Below are 24,218 nucleotides of genomic sequence, written 5' to 3'. Positions count from 1 at the left end.
TAGTGAGGTGTCCTGGTTACTGTACCTGTCATAGTGAGGTGTCCTGGTTACTTTACCTGTCATAGTGAGGTGTCCTGGTTACTGTACCTGTCATAGTGAGGTGTCCTGGCTACTGTACCTGTCATAGTGAGGTGTCCTGGCTACTTTACCTGTCATAGTGAGGTGTCCTGGCTACTGTTCCTGTCATAGTGAGGTGTCCTGGCTACTGTACCTGTCATAGTGAGGTGTCCTGGTTACTTTACCTGTCATAGTGAGGTGTCCTGGCTACTGTACCTGTCATAGTGAGGTGTCCTGGCTACTGTACCTGTCATAGTGAGGTGTCCTAGCTACTGTACCTGTCATAGTGAGGTGTCCTGGCTACTTTACCTGTCATAGTGAGGTGTCCTGGCTACTGTACCTGTCATAGTGAGGTGTCCTGGTTACTGTACCTGTCATAGTGAGGTGTCCTGGCTACTGTACCTGTCATAGTGAGGTGTCCTAGCTACTTTACCTGTCATAGTGAGGTGTCCTGGCTACTTTACCTGTCATAGTGAGGTGTCCTGGCTACTTTACCTGTCATAGTGAGGTGTCCTGGCTACTTTACCTGTCATAGTGAGGTGTCCTGGTTACTTTACCTGTCATAGTGAGGTGTCCTAGCTACTTTACCTGTCATAGTGAGGTGTCCTGGTTACTTTACCTGTCATAGTGAGGTGTCCTGGCTACTTTACCTGTCATAGTGAGGTGTCCTAGCTACTGTACCTGTCATAGTGAGGTGTCCTGGTTACTGTTCCTGTCATAGTGAGGTGTCCTGGCTACTGTACCTGTCATAGTGAGGTGTCCTGGCTACTTTACCTGTCATAGTGAGGTGTCCTGGCTACTGTACCTGTCATAGTGAGGTGTCCTGGCTACTTTACCTGTCATAGTGAGGTGTCCTGGTTACTGTTCCTGTCATAGTGAGGTGTCCTGGTTACTGTACCTGTCATAGTGAGGTGTCCTGGTTACTGTACCTGTCATAGTGAGGTGTCCTGGCTACTGTACCTGTCATAGTGAGGTGTCCTGGCTACTGTACCTGTCATAGTGAGGTGTCCTGGTTACTGTACCTGTCATAGTGAGGTGTCCTGGTTACTGTACCTGTCATAGTGAGGTGTCCTGGCTACTGTACCTGTCATAGTGAGGTGTCCTGGTTACTGTACCTGTCATAGTGAGGTGTCCTGGTTACTGTACCTGTCATAGTGAGGTGTCCTGGCTACTGTACCTGTCATAGTGTGGTAGTGAGGTGTCCTTGCTACTTTACCTGTCATAGTGAGGTGTCCTGGCTACTTTACCTGTCATAGTGAGGTGTCCTGGCTACTGTACCTGTCATAGTGAGGTGTCCTGGTTACTGTACCTGTCATAGTGAGGTGTCCTGGCTACTTTACCTGTCATAGTGAGGTGTCCTGGCTACTGTACCTGTCATAGTGAGGTGTCCTGGCTACTTTACCTGTCATAGTGAGGTGTCCTGGTTACTGTACCTGTCATAGTGAGGTGTCCTGGCTACTTTACCTGTCATAGTGAGGTGTCCTGGTTACTGTACCTGTCATAGTGAGGTGTCCTGGCTACTTTACCTGTCATAGTGAGGTGTCCTGGCTACTGTACCTGTCATAGTGAGGTGTCCTGGCTACTGTACCTGTCATAGTGAGGTGTCCTGGCTACTGTACCTGTCATAGTGAGGTGTCCTGGCTACTGTACCTGTCATAGTGAGGTGTCCTGGCTACTGTACCTGTCATAGTGAGGTGTCCTGGCTACTTTACCTGTCATAGTGAGGTGTCCTAGCTACTTTAGCTGTCATAGTGAGGTGTCCTGGCTACTTTACCTGTCATAGTGAGGTGTCCTGGTTACTTTACCTGTCATAGTGAGGTGTCCTGGCTACTTTACCTGTCATAGTGAGGTGTCCTGGTTACTTTACCTGTCATAGTGAGGTGTCCTGGTTACTTTACCTGTCATAGTGAGGTGTCCTGGCTACTTTACCTGTCATAGTGAGGTAGTGAGGTGTCCTGGTTACTGTACCTGTCATAGTGAGGTGTCCTGGCTACTGTACCTGTCATAGTGAGGTGTCCTGGTTACTGTACCTGTCATAGTGAGGTGTCCTGGTTACTTTACCTGTCATAGTGAGGTGTCCTAGCTACTTTACCTGTCATAGTGAGGTGTCCTGGCTACTTTACCTGTCATAGTGAGGTGTCCTGGCTACTGTACCTGTCATAGTGAGGTGTCCTAGCTACTTTACCTGTCATAGTGAGGTGTCCTAGCTACTGTACCTGTCATAGTGAGGTGTCCTGGCTACTGTACCTGTCATAGTGAGTGTGTCCTGGTTACTTTACCTGTCATAGTGAGGTGTCCTGGCTACTGTACCTGTCATAGTGAGGTGTCCTAGCTACTTTACCTGTCATAGTGAGGTGTCCTGGCTACTTTACCTGTCATAGTGAGGTGTCCTGGCTACTGTACCTGTCATAGTGAGGTGTCCTGGCTACTTTACCTGTCATAGTGAGGTGTCCTAGCTACTTTACCTGTCATAGTGAGGTGTCCTGGCTACTTTACCTGTCATAGTGAGGTGTCCTGGCTACTTTACCTGTCATAGTGAGGTGTCCTGGCTACTTTACCTGTCATAGTGAGGTGTCCTAGCTACTTTACCTGTCATAGTGAGGTGTCCTAGCTACTTTACCTGTCATAGTGAGGTGTCCTGGCTACTTTCCTGTCATAGTGAGGTGTCCTGCTACTGTACCTGTCATAGTGTGGTAGTGAGGTGTCCTAGCTACTTTACCTGTCATAGTGAGGTGTCCTGGCTACTTTACCTGTCATAGTGAGGTGTCCTGGCTACTGTACCTGTCATAGTGAGGTGTCCTGGTAGTGAGGTGTCCTGGCTACTTACCTGTCATAGTGAGGTGTCCTGGCTACTTTACCTGTCATAGTGAGGTGTCCTGGCTTACTTTACCTGTCATAGTGAGGTGTCCTGGCTACTTTACCTGTCATAGTGTGGTAGTGAGGTGTCCTGGCTACTTTACCTGTCATAGTGTGGTAGTGTGTCCTAGCTACTGTACCTGTCATAGTGAGGTGTCCTGGCTACTGTACCTGTCATAGTGAGGTGTCCTGGTTACTGTGCCTGTCATAGTGAGGTGTCCTGGTTACTTTACCTGTCATAGTGAGGTGTCCTGGTTACTGTACCTGTCATAGTGAGGTGTCCTGGTTACTGTACCTGTCATAGTGAGGTGTCCTAGCTACTGTACCTGTCATAGTGAGGTGTCCTGGCTACTGTACCTGTCATAGTGAGGTGTCCTGGCTACTGTACCTGTCATAGTGAGTGTGTCCTGGCTACTTTACCTGTCATAGTGAGGTGTCCTGGTTACTTTACCTGTCATAGTGAGGTGTCCTGGTTACTTTACCTGTCATAGTGAGTGAGGTGTCCTGGCTACTGTACCTGTCATAGTGAGGTGTCCTGGCTACTTTACCTGTCATAGTGAGATGTCCTGGCTTACTTTACCTGTCATAGTGAGGTGTCCTGTTAATATACCTTAGAGATGTCTGTGTAGGTGCCTGTATATAAAGCCAATATAGGTGTCCAGAGAAGTGCCTTTACCTGTCATGGTGTGGTAGTGAGGGGTCCTCCCTGTAGTCCAACACTGTCATGGTGAGAGTGACTGGCTACTTTACCTGTCATAGTGAGGTGTCCTGGTTACTGTACCTGTCATACAGGTGTCCAGGTTACTTTACCTGTCATAGTGAGGTGTCCAGCTGATACCTGTCATAGTGTGGTAGTGAGGTGTCCAGCATGATACATTACCTGTCAGAGAGAGGTGTCCAGCATGATACACATTACCTGTCATAGTGAGGTGTCCAGCTGATTTAAACCTGTCAGAGAGAGAGACCAGCATGATACACACACTTAAACCCCATAGTGAGGTGTCCAGCATGATACCTGTCATAAACCCCACAGTGAGGTGACCAGCTTTACCTGTCCCACAGAGAGGTGTCCAGCATGATACTTACCTGTCCCCACAGTGAGGTGACCAGCATGATTTACCTGTCCCCACAGAGAGAGAGACCAGTGATACCTGGCACTTTACCCCACATAGTGAGGTGTCCTGGTTACTTTAAACCCCACATAGAGGAGTCCAGCATGATACTTTACCTGTCCCCATAGTGAGGTGTCCAGGTGATACTTTACCTGTCATAGAGGGGTGTCCAGCATGATACTTTACCTGTCATAGTGAGGTAGAGAGACCAGCATGATACTAGCTACATTAAACCTGTCATAGAGAGAGACCAGTCCTGATTACTGTACCTGTCAGAGTGAGGTGTCACAGCACTTTACCCCACAGAGAGGTGTCCAGGTGATACACACCTGTCCCCATAGAGAGGTGTCCAGCATGATACTTTACCCCACATAGAGAGGACCAGCATGATCCTGGCTACTTTACCCCATAGTGTGGTAGTGAGGTGATACCTACACACTAAACCCCATAGAGAGAGAGACCAGCATGATACACTGTCATAGTGAGATGTCCTAGCTATGATACACTGTGTTAGTGAGAGAGACCAGCATTCACACACTAAACCCCCACAGAGATGTCTGTGATAGGTGCCTGTATATAAAGCCAGCATGATACAGGTGTCCCCACAGAGAGAGAGCCAGCATGATACACACACTGGCCCCACAGAGAGAGAGACCAGCATGATACACACACTAAACCCCACAGAGAGACTCCAGATGATACACAGAGTCCCTTTCCAGAGAGAGACCAGCATGATACCTGGAGGACTAGAGAGACCCCACAGAGAGAGAGACCAGCATGATACACACACTAAACCCCACAGAGAGAGAGACCAGCATGATACACACACTAAACCCCACAGAGAGAGACCAGCATGATACACACACTAAACCCCACAGAGAGAGAGACCAGCATGATACACACACTAAACCCCACAGAGAGAGACCAGCATGATACACACACTAAACCCCACAGAGAGAGACCAGCATGATAGACCAGCCATGATACACACACTAAACCCCACAGAGAGAGACCAGCATGATACACACACTAAACCCCACAGAGAGAGATGACCAGCATGATACACACACTAAACCCCACACAGAGAGAGACCAGCATGATACACACACTAAACCCCACAGAGAGAGAGACCAGCATGATACACACAGAGACCAGCATGATACACACACTAAACCCCACAGAGAGAGAGAGACCAGCATGATACACACACTAAACCCCACAGAGAGAGACCAGCATGATACACACACTAAACCCCACAGAGAGAGAGACCAGCATGATACACACACTAAACCCCACACCAGCATGATACACAGACTAAACCCCACAGAGAGAGAGACCAGCATGATACACACACTAAACCCCACAGAGAGAGAGACCAGCATGATACACACACTAAACCCCACAGAGAGAGAGAGACCAGCATGATACACACACTAAACCCCACAGAGAGAGAGACCAGCATGATACACACACTAAACCCCACAGAGAGAGACCAGCATGATACACACACTAAACCCCACAGAGAGAGACCAGCATGATACACACACTAAACCCCACAGAGAGAGAGACCAGCATGATACACACACTAAACCCCACAGAGAGAGAGAGACCAGCATGATACACACACTAAACCCCACAGAGAGAGACCAGCATGATACACACACTAAACCCCACAGAGAGAGAGAGACCAGCATGATACACACACTAAACCCCACAGAGAGAGAGACCAGCATGATACACACACTAAACCCCACAGAGAGAGACCAGCATGATACACACACTAAACCCCACAGAGAGAGACCAGCATGATACACACTAAACCCCAGAGAGAGACCAGCATGATACACACACTAAACCCCACACAGAGAGAGAGAGACCAGCATGATACACACACTAAACCCCACACACAGAGAGACCAGCATGATACACACACTAAACCCCACAGAGAGAGAGAGACCAGCATGATACACACACTAAACCCCACAGAGAGAGACCAGCATTATACCCCCCCCCTCCTCTCCGTACCCTTTCTGTAGAAGATGACCCCAGAGCGACAGCCCCGCAGCGTCTTGTGGGTCGTCGTGGAGACCACGTCACAGTACTCGAACGGAGACGGGACGACCCCGGCCGCCACCAGTCCGCTGATGTGTGCCATGTCGGCCAATAGGAAAGCTCCGTTCTCATCGGCGATACGACGCAGCCGAGCGTAGTCGAGGTTACGGGAATAACAGCTGGTACCTGGAGAGAAGACGGAACGATTAACAGGAAACGGTCTCGGTTTTTTAAACCTCATCTTCAGCACCATTCCCAACATCAACTGTGAAAATTACAGATTTCAATGTTTTGTAGATGCACCAAACGATGGCAAATTAATTTTTACAGATAATGACATTGGAAAGTCCTGGACAAGATATTTCATCAGGACATTCTGTGTCTGGGAAACCAGGCCCAAATGATACAACAGGAGATTCTGTGTCTGAGAAACCAGGCCCAAATGATACAACAGGAGATTCTGTGTCTGAGAAACCAGGCCCAAATGATACAACAGGAGATTCTGTGTCTGGGAAACCAGGCCCAAATGATACAACAGGAGATTCTGTGTCTGGGAAACCAGGCCCAAATGATACAACAGGAGATTCTGTGTCTGAGAAACCAGGCCCAAATGATACAACAGGAGATTCTGTGTCTGAGAAACCAGGCCCAAATGATACAACAGGAGATTCTGTGTCTGAGAAACCAGGCCCAAATGATACAACAGGAGATTCTGTGTCTGGAAACCAGGCCCAAATGATACAACAGGAGATTCTGTGTCTGAGAAACCAGGCCCAAATGATACAACAGGAGATTCTGTGTCTGAGAAACCAGGCCCAAATGATACAACAGGAGATTCTGTGTCTGAGAAACCAGGCCCAAATGATACAACTGTGTCTGAGAAACCAGGATACAACAGAGATTCTGTGTCTGGGAAACCAGGCCCAAATGATACACCAGGAGATTCTGTGTCTGGGAAACCAGGCCCAAATGATACAACAGGAGATTCTGTGTCTGAGAAACCAGGCCCAAATGATACAACAGGAGATTCTGTGTCTGGAAACCAGGCCCAAATGATACAACAGGAGATTCTGTGTCAGAGAAACCAGGCCCAAATGATACAACAGGAGATTCTGTGTGAGAAACCAGGCCCAAATGATACAACAGGAGATTCTGTGTCTGAGAAACCAGGCCCAAATGATACAACAGGAGATTCTGTGTCTGAGAAACCAGGCCCAAATGATACAACAGGAGATTCTGTGTCTGAGAAACCAGGCCCAAATGATACAACAGGAGATTCTGTGTCTGAGAAACCAGGCCCAAATGATACAACAGGAGATTCTGTGTCTGGGAAACCAGGCCCAAATGATACACCAGGAGATTCTGTGTCTGGGAAAACCAGGCCCAAATGATACAACAGGAGATTCTGTGTCTGAGAAACCAGGCCCAAATGATACACCAGGAGATTCTGTGTCTGGGAAACCAGGCCCAAATGATACAACAGGAGATTCTGTGTCTGGGAAACCAGGCCCAAATGATACAACAGGAGATTCTGTGTCTGAGAAACCAGGCCCAAATGATACAACAGGAGATTCTGTGTCTGGGAAACCAGGCCCAAATGATACAACAGGAGATTCTGTGTCTGGGAAACCAGGCCCAAATGATACACCAGGAGATTCTGTGTCTGAGAAACCAGGCCCAAATGATACAACAGGAGATTCTGTGTCTGAGAAACCAGGCCCAAATGATACAACAGGAGATTCTGTCCCCGAACAGAGAGGATCTATAGTCTGATTGGACACAATGTGATACAGCTGGCGACAGGACCTGCTGGTGGTGTGTGTGTGTGTGTGTGTGTGTGTATGATGATGATGATGATGATGGTGGTGTGTGTTACCTGCGATGATCAGTCTAGGGTGGAACAGCCGGGCGTTCTCCTCCAGTCGGTCGTAGTTGATGAGACCAGTGTCTGGATCCACCTGATACAACACAGATTAACGTCACTAGGATCCACCTGATACAACACAGATTAACATCACTAGGATCCACCTGATACAACACAGATTAACGTCACTAGGATCCACCTGATACAACACAGATTAACATCACTAGGATCCACCTGATACAACACAGATTAACGTCACTAGGATCCACCTGATACAACACAGATTAACGTCACTAGGATCCACCTGATACAACACAGATTAACGTCACTAGGATCCACCTGATACAACACAGATTAACGTCACTAGGATCTACCTGATACAACACAGATTAACGTCACTAGGATCCACCTGATACAACACAGATTAACGTCACTAGGATCCACCTGATACGACACAGATTAACGTCACTAGGATCCACCTGATACGACACAGATTAACATCACTAGGATCCACCTGATACAACACAGATTAACATCACTAGGATCCACCTGATACAACACAGATTAACGTCACTAGGATCCACCTGATACAACACAGATTAACGTCACTAGGATCCACCTGATACAACACAGATTAACATCACTAGGATCCACCTGATACAACACAGATTAACATCACTAGGATCCACCTGATACAACACAGATTAACATCACTAGGATCCACCTGATACAACACAGATTAACGTCACTAGGATCCACCTGATACAACACAGATTAACGTCACTAGGATCCACCTGATACAACACAGATTAACATCACTAGGATCCACCTGATACAACACAGATTAACATCACTAGGATCCACCTGATACAACACAGATTAACATCACTAGGATCCACCTGATACAACACAGATTAACATCACTAGGATCCACCTGATACAACACAGATTAACGTCACTAGGATCCACCTGATACAACACAGATTAACGTCACTAGGATCCACCTGATACAACACAGATTAACGTCACTAGGATCCACCTGATACAACACAGATTAACGTCACTAGGATCCACCTGATACAACACAGATTAACGTCACTAGGATCCACCTGATACGACACAGATTAACGTCACTAGGATCCACCTGATACGACACAGATTAACATCACTAGGATCCACCTGATACAACACAGATTAACGTCACTAGGATCCACCTGATACAACACAGATTAACGTCACTAGGATCCACCTGATACAACACAGATTAACGTCACTAGGATCCACCTGATACGACACAGATTAACGTCACTTCAAAGTCATAATCCCCTCATTTGAACAGGGTTGTCCACATACATTTGTCTACAAAGTGTTTTTTTTTTGTGTCAGCAAGAAAGAAAATTGCCCCCAATTCAGAAATGGAGAAAGAGGAGAGAAAGCTCTAGAAATGTTTAGAAAGGTCTAGAAAGCGACCGTTATCTGCTGCCTCTTCAACAAGAAGCCACATTGATCCTACGATCCAGAAATACACTTCCCTCCCACACCCACCCCTCCCACATCCCCACCTCCCAGTTCCTCCCCCTCCCACATCCCCCTCCCACGGACCAACAAAAAAAATCACCCTCCAAAAAAAGCATGGCCCCTTCTCCGGAATGCCACCCGATCCCCGTGGCCGAAGCATCGCATTTCTGTTTAGGCAGCACTGTATAGAAAACAACCCCAGAGAGCCACAGAATGGTCGAATTAGCACCACCATAAACACCTTTAGGCAGCACTCGGGCAGGCTGTAGAGAAAACAACCCCCGAGAGCCACAGAATGACCGAATTAGCAACACCATAAACACCTATAGGCAGCACTCGGGCTGTAGAGAAAACAACCCCCCGAGAGCCACAGAATGACCGAATTAGCACCACCATAAACACCTATAGGCAGCACTCGGGCTGGCTGTAGAGAAAACAACCCCAAGAGCCACAGAATGACCGAATTAGCACCACCATAAACACCTTTAGGCAGCACTCGGGCAGGCTGTAGAGAAAACACAACCCTGAGAGCCACAGAATGACCGAATTAGCACCACCATAAACACCTTTAGGCAGCACTCGGGCAGGCTGTAGAGAAAACAACCCCGAGAGCCACAGAATGACCGAATTAGCACCACCATAAACACCTTTAGGCAGCACTCGGGCAGGCTGTAGAGAAAACAACCCCCGAGAGCCACAGAATGACCGAATTAGCACCACCATAAACACCTATAGGCAGCACTCGGGCAGGCTGTAGAGAAACAACCCCGAGAGCCACAGAATGACCAAATTAGCACCACCATAAACACCTATAGGCAGCACTCGGGCAGGCTGTAGAGAAAACAACCCCCGAGAGCCACAGAATGACCGAATTAGCACCACCATAAACACCTTTAGGCAGCACTCGGGCAGGCTGTAGAGAAAACAACCCCCGAGAGCCACAGAATGACCGAATTAGCACCACCATAAACACCTATAGGCAGCACTCGGGCTGTAGAGAAAACAACCCCCGAGAGCCACAGAATGACCGAATTAGCACCACCATAAACACCTTTAGGCAGCACTCGGGCAGGCTGTAGAGAAAACAACCCCCGAGAGCCACAGAATGACCGAATTAGCACCACCATAAACACCTATAGGCAGCACTCGGGTAGGCTGTAGAGAAAACAACCCCGAGAGCCACAGAATGACCGGATTAGCACCACGCACAGCCACCACAAACGCCTTGAAAACGTCTCTTTCCCATAGGCTGGTACTATCTACGACATCATCAGCAGTTAAATACCATCATGGTAGACGCGTTAACAGCTGGTTGGCTTTGATCACGTGATCTCTGAAATTCAAACAGATTTGGAGAAAGAAAAAAATCAAGCCCAACTTTTAGAATAACTTTATAAGAATTGATTTAAGAATTTGTAAATTTGGGAATGTTTTCTATTCTATGTGTTTCTGCCATTGAGAAATCAAAGGACTCATAGGAGGAATGCTCCGGGACTCAGAGGAGGAACGCTCCGGGACTCAGAGGAGGAACGCTCCGGGACTCAGAGGAGGAACGCTCCGGGACTCAGAGGAGGAACGCTCCGGGACTCAGAGGAGGAACGCTCCGGGACTCAGAGGAGGAACGCTCCGGGACTCAGAGGAGGAATGCTCCGGGACTCAGAGGAGGAATGCTCCGGGACTCAGAGGAGGAATGCTCCGGGACTCAGAGGAGGAACGCTCCGGGACTCAGAGGAGGAACGCTCCGGGACTCAGAGGAGGAACGCTCCGGGACTCAGAGGAGGAACGCTCCGGGACTCAGAGGAGGAACGCTCCGGGACTCAGAGGAGGAATGCTCCGGGACTCAGAGGAGGAATGCTCCGGGACTCAGAGGAGGAATGCTCCGGGACTCAGAGGAGGAACGCTCCGGGACTCAGAGGAGGAACGCTCCGGGACTCAGAGGAGGAACGCTCCGGGACTCAGAGGAGGAACGCTCCGGGACTCAGAGGAGGAACGCTCCGGGACTCAGAGGAGGAATGCTCCGGGAATCAAAGGAGGAATACTCCGGGAATCAAAGGAGGAATACTCCGGGAACGGAACACTCCGGGAACTTTAAGGAACACTCCGGGTACTTTAAGGAACACTCCGGGTACTTTAAGGAACACTCCGGGTACTTTAAGGAACACTCCGGGTGCTCCTCTCTCTATGCTCCTCTCTCTATGCTCCTCTCTCTATGCTCCTCTCTCTATGCCCCGGCTCCTCTCTCTATGCTCCTCTCTCTATGCTCCGGCTCCTCTCTCTATGCTCCTCTCTCTATGCTCCTCTCTCTGTGCTCCTCTCTCTGTGCTCCTCTCTCTGTGCTCCTCTCTCTATGCTCCTGCTCCTCTCTCTATGCTCCGGCTCCTCTCTCTATGCTCCTCTCTCTATGCTCCGGCTCCTCTCTCTATGCTCCTCTCTCTGTGCTCCTCTCTCTGTGCTCCTCTCTCTGTGCTCCTCTCTCTGTGCTCCTCTCTCTGTGCTCCTCTCTCTATGCTCCGGCTCCTCTCTCTATGCTCCTCTCTCTATGCTCCTCTCTCTATGCTCCGGCTCCTCCCTCTATGCTCCTCCCTCAATGCTCCTCTCTCTATGCTCCGGCTCCTCTCTCTATGCTCCTCTCTCTATGCTCCGGCTCCTCTCTCTATGCTCCTCTCTCTGTGCTCCTCTCTCTGTGCTCCTCTCTCTGTGCTCCTCTCTCTGTGCTCCTCTCTCTATGCTCCTCTCTCTCTGCCCCTCTCTCTATGCTCCTCTCTCTATGCTCCTCTCTCTGTGCTCCTCTCTCTGTGCTCCTCTCTCTATGCCCCGGCTCCTCTCTCTATGCCCCTCTCTCTATGCTCCTCTCTCTATGCTCCTCTCTCTGTGCTCCGGCTCCTCTCTCTATGCTCCTCTCTCTATGCTCCTCTCTCTGTGCCCCGGCTCCTCTCTCTATGCTCCTCTCTCTATGCCCCTCTCTCTATGCCCCTCTCTCTGTGCTCCTCTCTCTATGCCCCTCTCTCTATGCCCCTCTCTCTATGCTCCTCTCTCTATGCTCCTCTCTCTATGCTCCTCTCTCTATGCCCCTCTCTCTATGCCCCTCTCTCTATGCCCCTCTCTCTATGCCCCTCTCTCTCTGCTCCTCTCTCTGTGCCCCGGCTCCTCTCTCTATGCCCCTCTCTCTATGCCCCTCTCTCTATGCCCCTCTCTCTATGCCCCTCTCTCTATGCTCCTCTCTCTATGCCCCTCTCTCTATGCCCCTCTCTCTATGCCCCTCTCTCTATGCCCCTCTCTCTCTGCTCCTCTCTCTATGCTCCTCTCTCTGTGCTCCTCTCTCTATGCTCCTCTCTCTATGCTCCTCTCTCTGTGCTCCTCTCTCTGTGCTCCTCTCTCTATGCTCCTCTCTCTATGCCCCGGCTCCTCTCTTGTTGTTGTTGTTTACCTTGTAGGGCATGGACTCAAAGAAGATGGATGTGTTGTTGTGTCTCAGTGTGTTGTTGTTGTTGTTTACCTTGTAGGGCATGGACTCAAAGAAGACGGATGTGTTGTTGTGTCTCAGTGTGTGTTGTTGTTGTTTACCTTGTAGGGCATGGACTCAAAGAAGATGGATGTGTTGTTGTGTCTCAGTGTGTTGTTGTTGTTTACCTTGTAGGGCATGGACTCAAAGAAGATGGATGTGTTGTTGTGTCTCAGTGTGTTGTTGTTGTTGTTGTTTACCTTGTAGGGCATGGACTCAAAGAAGATGGATGTGTTGTTGTGTCTCAGTGTGTTGTTGTTGTTGTTTACCTTGTAGGGCATGGACTCAAGAAGACGGATGTGTTGTTGTGTCTCAGTGTGTTGTTGTTGTTGTTGTTTACCTTGTAGGGCATGGACTCAAAGAAGACGGATGTGTTGTTGTGTCTCAGTGTGTTGTTGTTGTTGTTTACCTTGTAGGGCATGGACTCAAAGAAGATGGATGTGTTGTTGTGTCTCAGTGTGTGTTGTTGTTGTTGTTGTTTTACCTTGTAGGGCATGGACTCAAAGAAGATGGATGTGTTGTTGTGTCTCAGTGTGTTGTTGTTGTTGTTTACCTTGTAGGGCATGGACTCAAATTAGACGGATGTGTTGTTGTGTCTCAGTGTGTTGTTGTTGTTGTTTACCTTGTAGGGCATGGACTCAAAGAAGATGGATGTGTTGTTGTGTCTCAGTGTGTTGTTGTTGTTGTTTACCTTGTAGGGCATGGACTCAAAGAAGAGGGATGTGTTGTTGTGTCTCAGTGTGTTGTTGTTGTTGTTGTTTACCTTGTAGGGCATGGACTCAAAGAAGACGGATGTGTTGTTGTGTCTCAGTGTGTTGTTGTTGTTGTTTACCTTGTAGGGCATGGACTCAAAGAAGATGGATGTGTTGTTGTGTCTCAGTGTGTGTTGTTGTTGTTGTTGTTTACCTTGTAGGGCATGGACTCAAAGAAGATGGATGTGTTGTTGTGTCTCAGTGTGTGTTGTTGTGTCTCAGTGTGTTGTTGTTGTTTACCTTGTAGGGCATGGACTCAAAGAAGATGGATGTGTTGTTGTGTCTCAGTGTGTTGTTGTTGTTGTTTACCTTGTAGGGCATGGACTCAAAGAAGATGGATGTGGCAGAGATCTTCTTCTTGTCCGTCATGAAGCCGTGCGTCAGGTGACCTCCATCGGGGAGGTCCAGACCCATGATCCTCCCATGAGGCTCCACGATCGCCGTGTACACAGCAAAGTTAGCAGGGGAGCCTACAAACACATCGTCTAGTTAGACCCTACGGAGCTGTACTGGGATGGCCTGGTTACACCTAGTTAGACCCTACAGAGCTGTACTGGGATGGCCTGGTTACACCTAGTTAGACCCTACGGAGCTGTACTGGGATGGCCTGGTTACACCTAGTTAGACCCTACAGAGCTGTACTGGGATGGCCTGGTTACACCTAGTTAGACCCTACGGAGCTGTACTGGGATGGCCTGGTTACACCTAGTTAGACCCTACAGAGCTGTACTGGGATGGCCTGGTTACACCTCCACCTAGTTAGACCCTACAGAGCTGTACTGGGATGGACTGGTTACACCTAGTTAGACCCTACAGAGCTGTACTGGGATGGCCTGGTTACACCTAGTTAGACCCTACAGAGGTGTACTGGGATGGCCTGGTTACACCTAGTTAGACCCTACAGAGCTGTACTGGGATGGCCTGGTTACACCTAGTTAGACCCTACAGAGCTGTACTGGGATGGCCTGGTTACACCTAGTTAGACCCTACAGAGCTGTACTGGGAGGGCCTGGTTACACCTAGTTAGACCCTACGGAGCTGTACTGGGATGGCCTGGTTACACCTCCACCTAGTTAGACCCTACGGAGCTGTACTGGGATGGCCTGGTTACACCTAGTTAGACCCTACGGAGCTGTACTGGGATGGCCTGGTTACACCTAGTTAGACCCTACAGAGCTGTACTGGGATGGCCTGGTTACACCTAATTAGACCCTACAGAGCTGTACTGGGATGGCCTGGTTACACCTAGTTAGACCCTACAGAGCTGTACTGGGATGGCCTGGTTACACCTCCACCTAGTTAGACCCTACGGAGCTGTACTGGGATGGCCTGGTTACACCTAGTTAGACCCTACAGAGCTGTACTGGGATGGCCTGGTTACACCTAGTTAGACCCTACAGAGCTGTACTAGGATGGCCTGGTTACACCTCCACCTAGTTAGACCCTACAGAGGTGTACTGGGATGGCCTGGTTACACCTAGTTAGACCCTACAGAGCTGTACTGGGATGGCCTGGTTACACCTCCACCTAGTTAGACCCTACAGAGCTGTACTGGGATGGCCTGGTTACACCTAGTTAGACCCTACAGAGCTGTACTGGGATGGCCTGGTTACACCTAGTTAGTACCCTGGGCTGTACTGGGATGGCCTGGTTACACCTAGTTAGACCCTACAGAGCTGTACTGGGATGGCCTGGTTACACCTAGTTAGACCCTACAGAGCTGTACTGGGATGGCCTGGTTACACCTAGTTAGACCCTACAGAGCTGTACTGGGATGGCCTGGTTACACCTAGTTAGACCCTACAGAGCTGTACTGGGATGGCCTGGTTACACCTAGTTAGACCCTACAGAGCTGTACTGGGATGGCCTGGTTACACCTAGTTAGACCCTACAGAGCTGTACTGGGATGGCCTGGACCCTTGTACACCTGGTTACCACCTAGTTAGACCCTACAGAGCTGTACTGGGATGGCCTGGTTACACCTAGTTAGACCCTACAGAGCTGTACTGGGAGGGCCTGGTTACACCTAGTTAGACCCTACGGAGCTGTACTGGGATGGCCTGGTTACACCTAGTTAGACCCTACAGAGCTGTACTGGGATGGCCTGGTTACACCTCCACCTAGTTAGACCCTAGTTAGACTACCTGAGTATGTGTCTCTGTGTAGTGGGGGGACGACGACTACCTGAGTATGTGTCTCTGTGTAGTGGGGGGGTGCTACCTGAGTGTGTGTCTCTGAGTAGTGGGGGGGTACTACCTGAGTATGTGTCTCTGTGTAGTGGGGGGGTACTACCTGAGTATGTGTCTCTGTGTAATTGGGGGGTGCTACCTGAGTATGTGTCTCTGTGTAGTGGGGGGGTACTACCTGAGTATGTGTCTCTGTGTAATTGGGGGTGCTACCTGAGTATGTGTCTCTGTGTAGTGGGGGGGGGGGTACTACCTGAGTATGTGTCTCTGGGTAGTGGGGGGGGGTACTACCTGAGTATGTGTCTCTGTGTAGTGGGGGGTACTACCTGAGTATGTGTCTCTGTGTAGTGGGCGGGGGAACTACCTGAGTATGTGTCTCTGTGTGGGGGGGTACTACCTGAGTATGTGTCTCTGTGTAGTGGGGGGGGTACTACCTGAGTATGTGTCTCTGTGTAGTGGGGGGGGGTACTACCTGAGTATGTGTCTCTGTGTAGTGGGGGGGGAGACTACCTGAGTATGTGTCTCTGTGTAGTGGGGGGGGGTACTACCTGAGTATGTGTCTCTGTGTAGTGGGGGGGGTACTACCTGAGTATGGCTGTAAATGTTAACTCCCCACTTGTCAGCGTCCAGTCCGTAGGCCTCCAGAGCTCTCCTCTGACACAGACGCTCCAACTCATCAACATGTTCTGTACCACCGTAGTACCTACACACACACACACACACACACACACACACACACACACACACACACACACACACACACACACACACACACACACACACACACACACACACACACACACACAGTTGAGATCTCTGGTCTCCATAACCAAACCCATTAGATAACCCTGGAGATATCTGGTCTCCACAACCAAACCCATTAGATAACCCTGGAGATCTCTGGTCTCCATAACCAAACCCATTCTCTCAGGGATAGATAACCCTGGAGATCTCTCTGGTCTCCATAACCAAACCCATTCTCTCAGGGATAGATAACCCTGGAGATCTCTCTGGTCTCCATAACCAAACCCATTCTCTCAGGGATAGATAACCCTGGAGATCTCTGGTCTCCATAACCAAACCCATTCTCTCAGGGATAGATAACCCTGGAGATCTCTGGTCTCCATAACCAAACCCATTAGATAACCCTGGAGATATCTCTGGTCTCCATAACCAAACCCATTCTCTCAGGGATAGATAACCCTGGAGATCTCTGGTCTCCATAACCAAACCCATTAGATAACCCTGGAGATCTCTCTGGTCTCCATAAACAAACCCATTAGATAACCCTGGAGATCTCTGGTCTCCATAACCAAACCCATTCTCTCAGGGATAGATAACCCTGGAGATATCTGGTCTCCATAACCAAACCCATTCTCTCAGGGATAGATAACCCTGGAGATCTCTGGTCTCCATAACCAAACCCATTAGATAACCCTGGAGATCTCTCTGGTCTCCATAAACAAACCCATTAGATAACCCTGGAGATCTCTGGTCTCCATAACCAAACCCATTCTCTCAGGGATAGATAACCCCAGAGATCTCTCTGGTCTCCATAACCAAACCCATTAGATAACCCTGGAGATCTCTGGTCTTCATAACCAAACCCATTAGATAACCCTGGAGATCTCTCTGGTCTCCATAACCAAACCCATTCTCTCAGGGATAGATAACCCTGGAGATCTCTGGTCTCCATAACCAAACCCATTAGATAACCCTGGAGATCTCTGGTCTCCATAACCAAACCCATTCTCTCAGGGATAGATAACCCTGGAGATCTCTCTGGTCTCCACAACCAAACCCATTCTCTCAGGGATAGACAACCCTGGAGATCTCTGGTCTCCATAACCAAACCCATTAGATAACCCCAGAGATCTCTCTGGTCTCCATAACCAAACCCATTCTCTCAGGGATAGATAACCCTGGAGATCTCTGGTCTCCATAACCAAACCCATTAGATAACCCCAGAGATCTCTGGTCTCCATAACCAAACCCATTCTCTCAGGGATAGATAACCCTGGAGATCTCTCTGGTCTCCATAACCAAACCCATTCTCTCAGGGATAGATAACCCTGGAGATCTCTCTGGTCTCCATAACCAAACCCATTCTCTCAGGGATAGATAACCCTGGAGATCTCTCTGGTCTCCATAACCAAACCCATTCTCTCAGGGATAGATAACCCTGGAGATCTCTCTGGTCTCCACAACCAAACCCATTCTCTCTGGGATAGATAACCCTGGAGATCTCTGGTCTCCATAACCAAACCCATTCTCTCTGGGATAGATAACCCTGGAGATCTCTCTGGTCTCCATAACCAAACCCATTCTCTCAGGGATAGATAACCCTGGAGATCTCTCTGGTCTCCATAACCAAACCCATTCTCTCAGGGATAGATAACCCTGGAGATCTCTCTGGTCTCCATAACCAAACCCATTCTCTCAGGGATAGATAACCCTGGAGATCTCTCTGGTCTCCACAACCAAACCCATTCTCTCAGGGATAGACAACCCTGGAGATCTCTCTGGTCTCCATAACCAAACCCATTCTCTCAGGGATAGATAACCCTGGAGATCTCTGGTCTCCATAACCAAACCCATTAGATAACCCTGGAGATCTCTGGTCTCCATAACCAAACCCATTAGATAACCCCAGAGATCTCTCTGGTCTCCATAACCAAACCCATTCTCTCAGGGATAGATAACCCTGGAGATCTCTGGTCTCCATAACCAAACCCATTAGATAACCCTGGAGATCTCTGGTCTCCATAACCAAACCCATTCTCTCAGGGATAGATAACCCTGGAGATCTCTCTGGTCTCCACAACCAAACCCATTCTCTCTGGGATAGATAACCCTGGAGATCTCTGGTCTCCATAACCAAACCCATTAGATAACCCTGGAGATCTCTCTGGTCTCCATAACCAAACCCCATTAGATAACCCTGGAGATCTCTGGTCTCCACAACCAAACCCATTCTCTCAGGGATAGATAACCCTGGAGATCTCTCTGGTCTCCATAACCAAACCCATTAGATAACCCCAGAGATCTCTCTGGTCTCCATAACCAAACCCATTCTCTCAGGGATAGATAACCCTGGAGATCTCTCTGGTCTCTCCAAAACCAAACCCATTCTCTCAGGGATAGATAACCCTGAAGATCTCTGGTCTCCATAACCAAACCCATTCTCTCAGGGATAGATAACCCCAGAGGTCTCCACATAAATTTGGGAAAATTTGCTTTTAGTTTATTTTTGTCCCATGTGTAGAACATTATTCAGAATTCCTTCTAGTTAGATATTCTGGTTTCTTTACTCAAACCACCTAAAGCCATATAGTCTATACTCTAACCACCTAAAGCCATATAGTCTATACTCTAACCACCTAAAGCCATATAGTCTATACTCTAACCACCTAAAGCCATATAGTCTATACTCTAACCACCTAAAGCCATATAGTCTATACTCTAACCATCTAAAGCCATATAGTCTATACTCTAACCATCTAAAGCCATATAGTCTATACTCTAACCACCTGACTAAAGCCATATAGTCTATACTCTAACCATCTAAAGCCATATAGTCTATACTCTAACCATCTAAAGCCATATAGTCTATACTCTAACCACCTGATGCCATATAGTCTATACTCTAACCATCTAAAGCCATATAGTCTATACTCTAACCATCTAAAGCCATATAGTCTATACTCTAACCATCTAAAGCCATATAGTCTATACTCTAACCACCTGACTAAAGCCATATAGTCTATACTCTAACCACCTGACTAAAGCCATATAGTCTATACTCTAACCACCTGACTAAAGCCATATAGTCTATACTCTAACCATCTAAAGCCATATAGTCTATACTCTAACCATCTAAAGCCATATAGTCTATACTCTAACCATCTAAAGCCATATAGTCTATACTCTAACCATCTAAAGCCATATAGTCTATACTCTAACCACCTAAAGCCATATAGTCTATACTCTAACCACCTGACTAAAGCCATATAGTCTATACTCTAACCATCTAAAGCCATATAGTCTATACTCTAACCATCTAAAGCCATATAGTCTATACTCTAACCATCTAAAGCCATATAGTCTATACTCTAACCACCTGACTAAAGCCATATAGTCTATACTCTAACCACCTGACTAAACCATATAGTCTATACTCTAACCATCTAAAGCCATATAGTCTATACTCTAACCACCTGACTAAAGCCATATAGTCTATACTCTAACCACCTGACTAAACCATATAGTCTATACTCTAACCATCTAAAGCCATATAGTCTATACTCTAACCACCTAATGCCATATAGTCTATACTCTAACCACCTAAAGCCATATAGTCTATACTCTAACCATCTAAAGCCATATAGTCTATACTCTAACCACCTGACTAAAGCCATATAGTCTATACTCTAACCATCTAAAGCCATATAGTCTATACTCTAACCACCTAAAGCCATATAGTCTATACTCTAACCACCTGACTAAAGCCATATAGTCTATACTCTAACCATCTAAAGCCATATAGTCTATACTCTAACCACCTAAAGCCATATAGTCTATACTCTAACCACCTAAAGCCATATAGTCTATACTCTAACCACCTAAAGCCATATAGTCTATACTCTAACCACCTAAAGCCATATAGTCTATACTCTAACCACCTGACTAAAGCCATATAGTCTATACTCTAACCACCTGACTAAAGCCATATAGTCTATACTCTAACCACCTGACTAAAGCCATATAGTCTATACTCTAACCATCTAAAGCCATATAGTCTATACTCTAACCATCTAAAGCCATATAGTCTATACTCTAACCACCTAAAGCCATATAGTCTATACTCTAACCACCTAAAGCCATACAGTCTATACTCTAACCATCTAAAGCCATATAGTCTATACTCTAACCACCTAAAGCCATATAGTCTATACTCTAACCACCTGACTAAAGCCATATAGTCTATACTCTAACCATCTAAAGCCATATAGTCTATACTCTAACCATCTAAAGCCATATAGTCTATACTCTAACCATCTAAAGCCATATAGTCTATACTCTAACCACCTAAAGCCATACAGTCTATACTCTAACCATCTAAAGCCATATAGTCTATACTCTAACCACCTAATGCCATATAGTCTATACTCTAACCACCTAAAGCCATATAGTCTATACTCTAACCATCTAAAGCCATATAGTCTATACTCTAACCACCTAAAGCCATATAGTCTATACTCTAACCATCTAAAGCCATATAGTCTATACTCTAACCACCTAAAGCCATATAGTCTATACTCTAACCACCTGACTAAAGCCATATAGTCTATACTCTAACCATCTAAAGCCATATAGTCTATACTCTAACCACCTAAAGCCATATAGTCTATACTCTAACCACCTAAAGCCATATAGTCTATACTCTAACCACCTGACTAAAGCCATATAGTCTATACTCTAACCACCTAAAGCCATATAGTCTATACTCTAACCATCTAAAGCCATATAGTCTATACTCTAACCATCTAAAGCCATATAGTCTATACTCTAACCATCTAAAGCCATATAGTCTATACTCTAACCACCTAAAGCCATATAGTCTATACTCTAACCATGTAAAGCCATATAGTCTATACTCTAACCACCTAAAGCCATATAGTCTATACTCTAACCACCTAAAGCCATATAGTCTATACTCTAACCATCTAAAGCCATATAGTCTATACTCTAACCACCTAAACCATATAGTCTATACTCTAACCATCTAAAGCCATATAGTCTATACTCTAACCATCTAAAGCCATATAGTCTATACTCTAACCACCTAAAGCCATATAGTCTATACTCTAACCACCTAAAGCCATATAGTCTCCTCCCAGTTAGATAATCTGGTGCCTTCCTGCTATTTCTTATTATTGATTGAAGACTTTTGCTACAGAATGCGATCGCTTTTCTTACCTCTGTCCAGGATACCCCTCTGAGTGACTCCCTGGTTAAATACAGCTTCATAAAGGTTCATAGTGCCTACCTCTGTCCAGGATACCCCTCTGAGTGACTCTCTGGTTAAATACAGGTTCATAAAGCTTCATAAAGGTTCATAGTGCCAACCTCTGTCCAGGATACCCCTCTGAGTGACTCTCTGGTTAAATACAGGTTCATAAAGCTTCATAAAGGTTCATAGTGCCTACCTCTGTCCAGGATACCCCTCTGAGTGACTCCTGGTTAAATACAGGTTCATAAAGCTTCATAAAGGTTCATAGTGCCTACCTCTGTCCAGGATACCCCTCTGAGTGACTCCTGGTTAAATACAGGTTCATATAGCATCATAAAGGTTCATAGTGCCTACCTCTGTCCAGGATACCCCTCTGAGTGACTCCTGGTTAAATACAGGTTCATAAAGCTTCATAAAGGTTCATAGTGCCTACCTCTGTCCAGGATACCCCTCTGAGTGACTCTCTGGTTAAATACAGGTTCATAAAGCTTCATAAAGGTTCATAGTGCCTACCTCTGTCCAGGATACCCCTCTGAGTGACTCTCTGGTTAAATACACGTTCATAAAGCTTCATAAAGGTTCATAGTGCCTACCTCTGTCCAGGATACCCCTCTGAGTGACTCCCTGGTTTAATACAGGTTCATAAAGCTTCATAAAGGTTCATAGTGCCTACCTCTGTCCAGGATACCCCTCTGAGTGACTCCCTGGTTAAATACAGGTTCATAAAGCTTCATAAAGGTTCATAGTGCCTACCTCTGTCCAGGATACCCCTCTGAGTGACTCCCTGGTTTAATACAGGTTCATAAAGCTTCATAAAGCTTCATAGTGCCTACCTCTGTCCAGGTTACCCCTCTGAGTGACTCTCTGGTTAAATACAGGTTCATAAAGCTTCATAAAGGTTCATAGTGCCTACCTCTGTCCAGGATACCCCTCTGAGTACTTGTTGTTCATACAGGAGCCCAGGGCTTCTAGAACAGCTCTGGAGGTGAAGTTCTCTGATGCGATCAGCTCCAGGCCGAAGGTCTGACGGTGCTTCTCTCTCTTGATGATGGAGAACACCTAGACAATACACCGTTCCATTATAATACACCTAGACAATACACTGATTCATTATAATACACCTAGACAATACACCGATTCATTATAATACACCTAGACAATACACCGATTCATTATAATACACCTAGACAATACACCGATTCATTATAATACACCTAGATAATACACTGATTCATTATAATACACCTAGACAATACACCGTTCCATTATAATACACCTAGACAATACACCAATTCATTATAATACACCTAGACAATACACCGTTCCATTATAATACACCTAGACAATACACCGATTCATTATAATACACCTAGACAATACACCGTTCCATTATAATACACCTAGACAATACACTGATTCATTATAATACACCTAGACAATACACCGTTCCATTATAATACACCTAGACAATACACCGTTCCATTATAATACACCTAGACAATACACCGTTCCATTATAATACACCTAGACAATACACCGATTCACTATAATACACCTAACACAATACACAGATTCATTATAATACACCTAGACAATACACCGTTCCATTATAATACACAACTAACACAATACACCGTTCCATTATAATACACCTAGACAATACACCGATTCACTATAATACACACCTAACACAATACACAGATTCATTATAATACACCTAGACAATACACCGATTCATTATAATACACCTAGACAATACACCGATTCACTATAATACACACCTAACACAATACACAGATTCATTATAATACACCTAGATAATACACCGTTCCATTATAATACACCTAGACAATACACTGATTAATTATAATACACCTAGACAATACACCGTTTCATTATAATACACAACTAACACAATACACTGTTCCATTATAATACACCTAGACAATACACTGATCCATTATAATACACCTAGACAATACACCAATTCATTATAATACACCTAGACAATACACCAATTCATTATAATACACAACTAACACAATACACCGATTCATTATAATACACCTAGACAATACACTGATTAATTATAATACACCTAGACAATACACCGTTTCATTATAATACACAACTAACACAATACACTGTTCCATTATAATACACCTAGACAATACACTGATTAATTATAATACACCTAGACAATACACCGTTTCATTATAATACACAACTAACACAATACACTGTTCCATTATAATACACCTAGACAATACACTGTTCCATTATAATACACCTAGACAATACACTGT

At 46.4% G+C, this 24,218-nt stretch overlaps 1 long non-coding RNA gene and 1 pseudogene across 2 annotated transcripts; both read right to left on the bottom strand.

Annotated features, from left to right (window-relative positions):
- Window positions 1-24,218, bottom strand: part of LOC127923711 (serine hydroxymethyltransferase, cytosolic-like) — a 42,066-nt pseudogene that overhangs the window by 15,096 nt on the left and 2,752 nt on the right.
- LOC127923703 (uncharacterized) lies at window positions 19,225-21,649 on the bottom strand. 2 transcript variants are annotated; one of them, XR_008115135.1, is made up of 3 exons: window positions 21,566-21,649; window positions 20,462-20,581; window positions 19,225-19,339 (listed from the first exon to the last, which is right to left on the bottom strand). It is a non-coding gene; the product is annotated as an uncharacterized LOC127923703 (long non-coding RNA). The 2 variants fall into 2 exon arrangements; XR_008115134.1 differs by lacking the exon at window positions 19,225-19,339 and adding an exon at window positions 19,596-19,895.

This window comes from Oncorhynchus keta, unplaced genomic scaffold (assembly GCF_023373465.1).
Source record: "Oncorhynchus keta strain PuntledgeMale-10-30-2019 unplaced genomic scaffold, Oket_V2 Un_contig_3082_pilon_pilon, whole genome shotgun sequence".
In the NCBI taxonomy this organism is placed as follows: Eukaryota; Metazoa; Chordata; class Actinopteri; order Salmoniformes; family Salmonidae; genus Oncorhynchus; species Oncorhynchus keta.
Note: the sequence above shows the minus strand (reverse complement) of the source record. Positions and strands in the feature narration are given on the sequence as shown.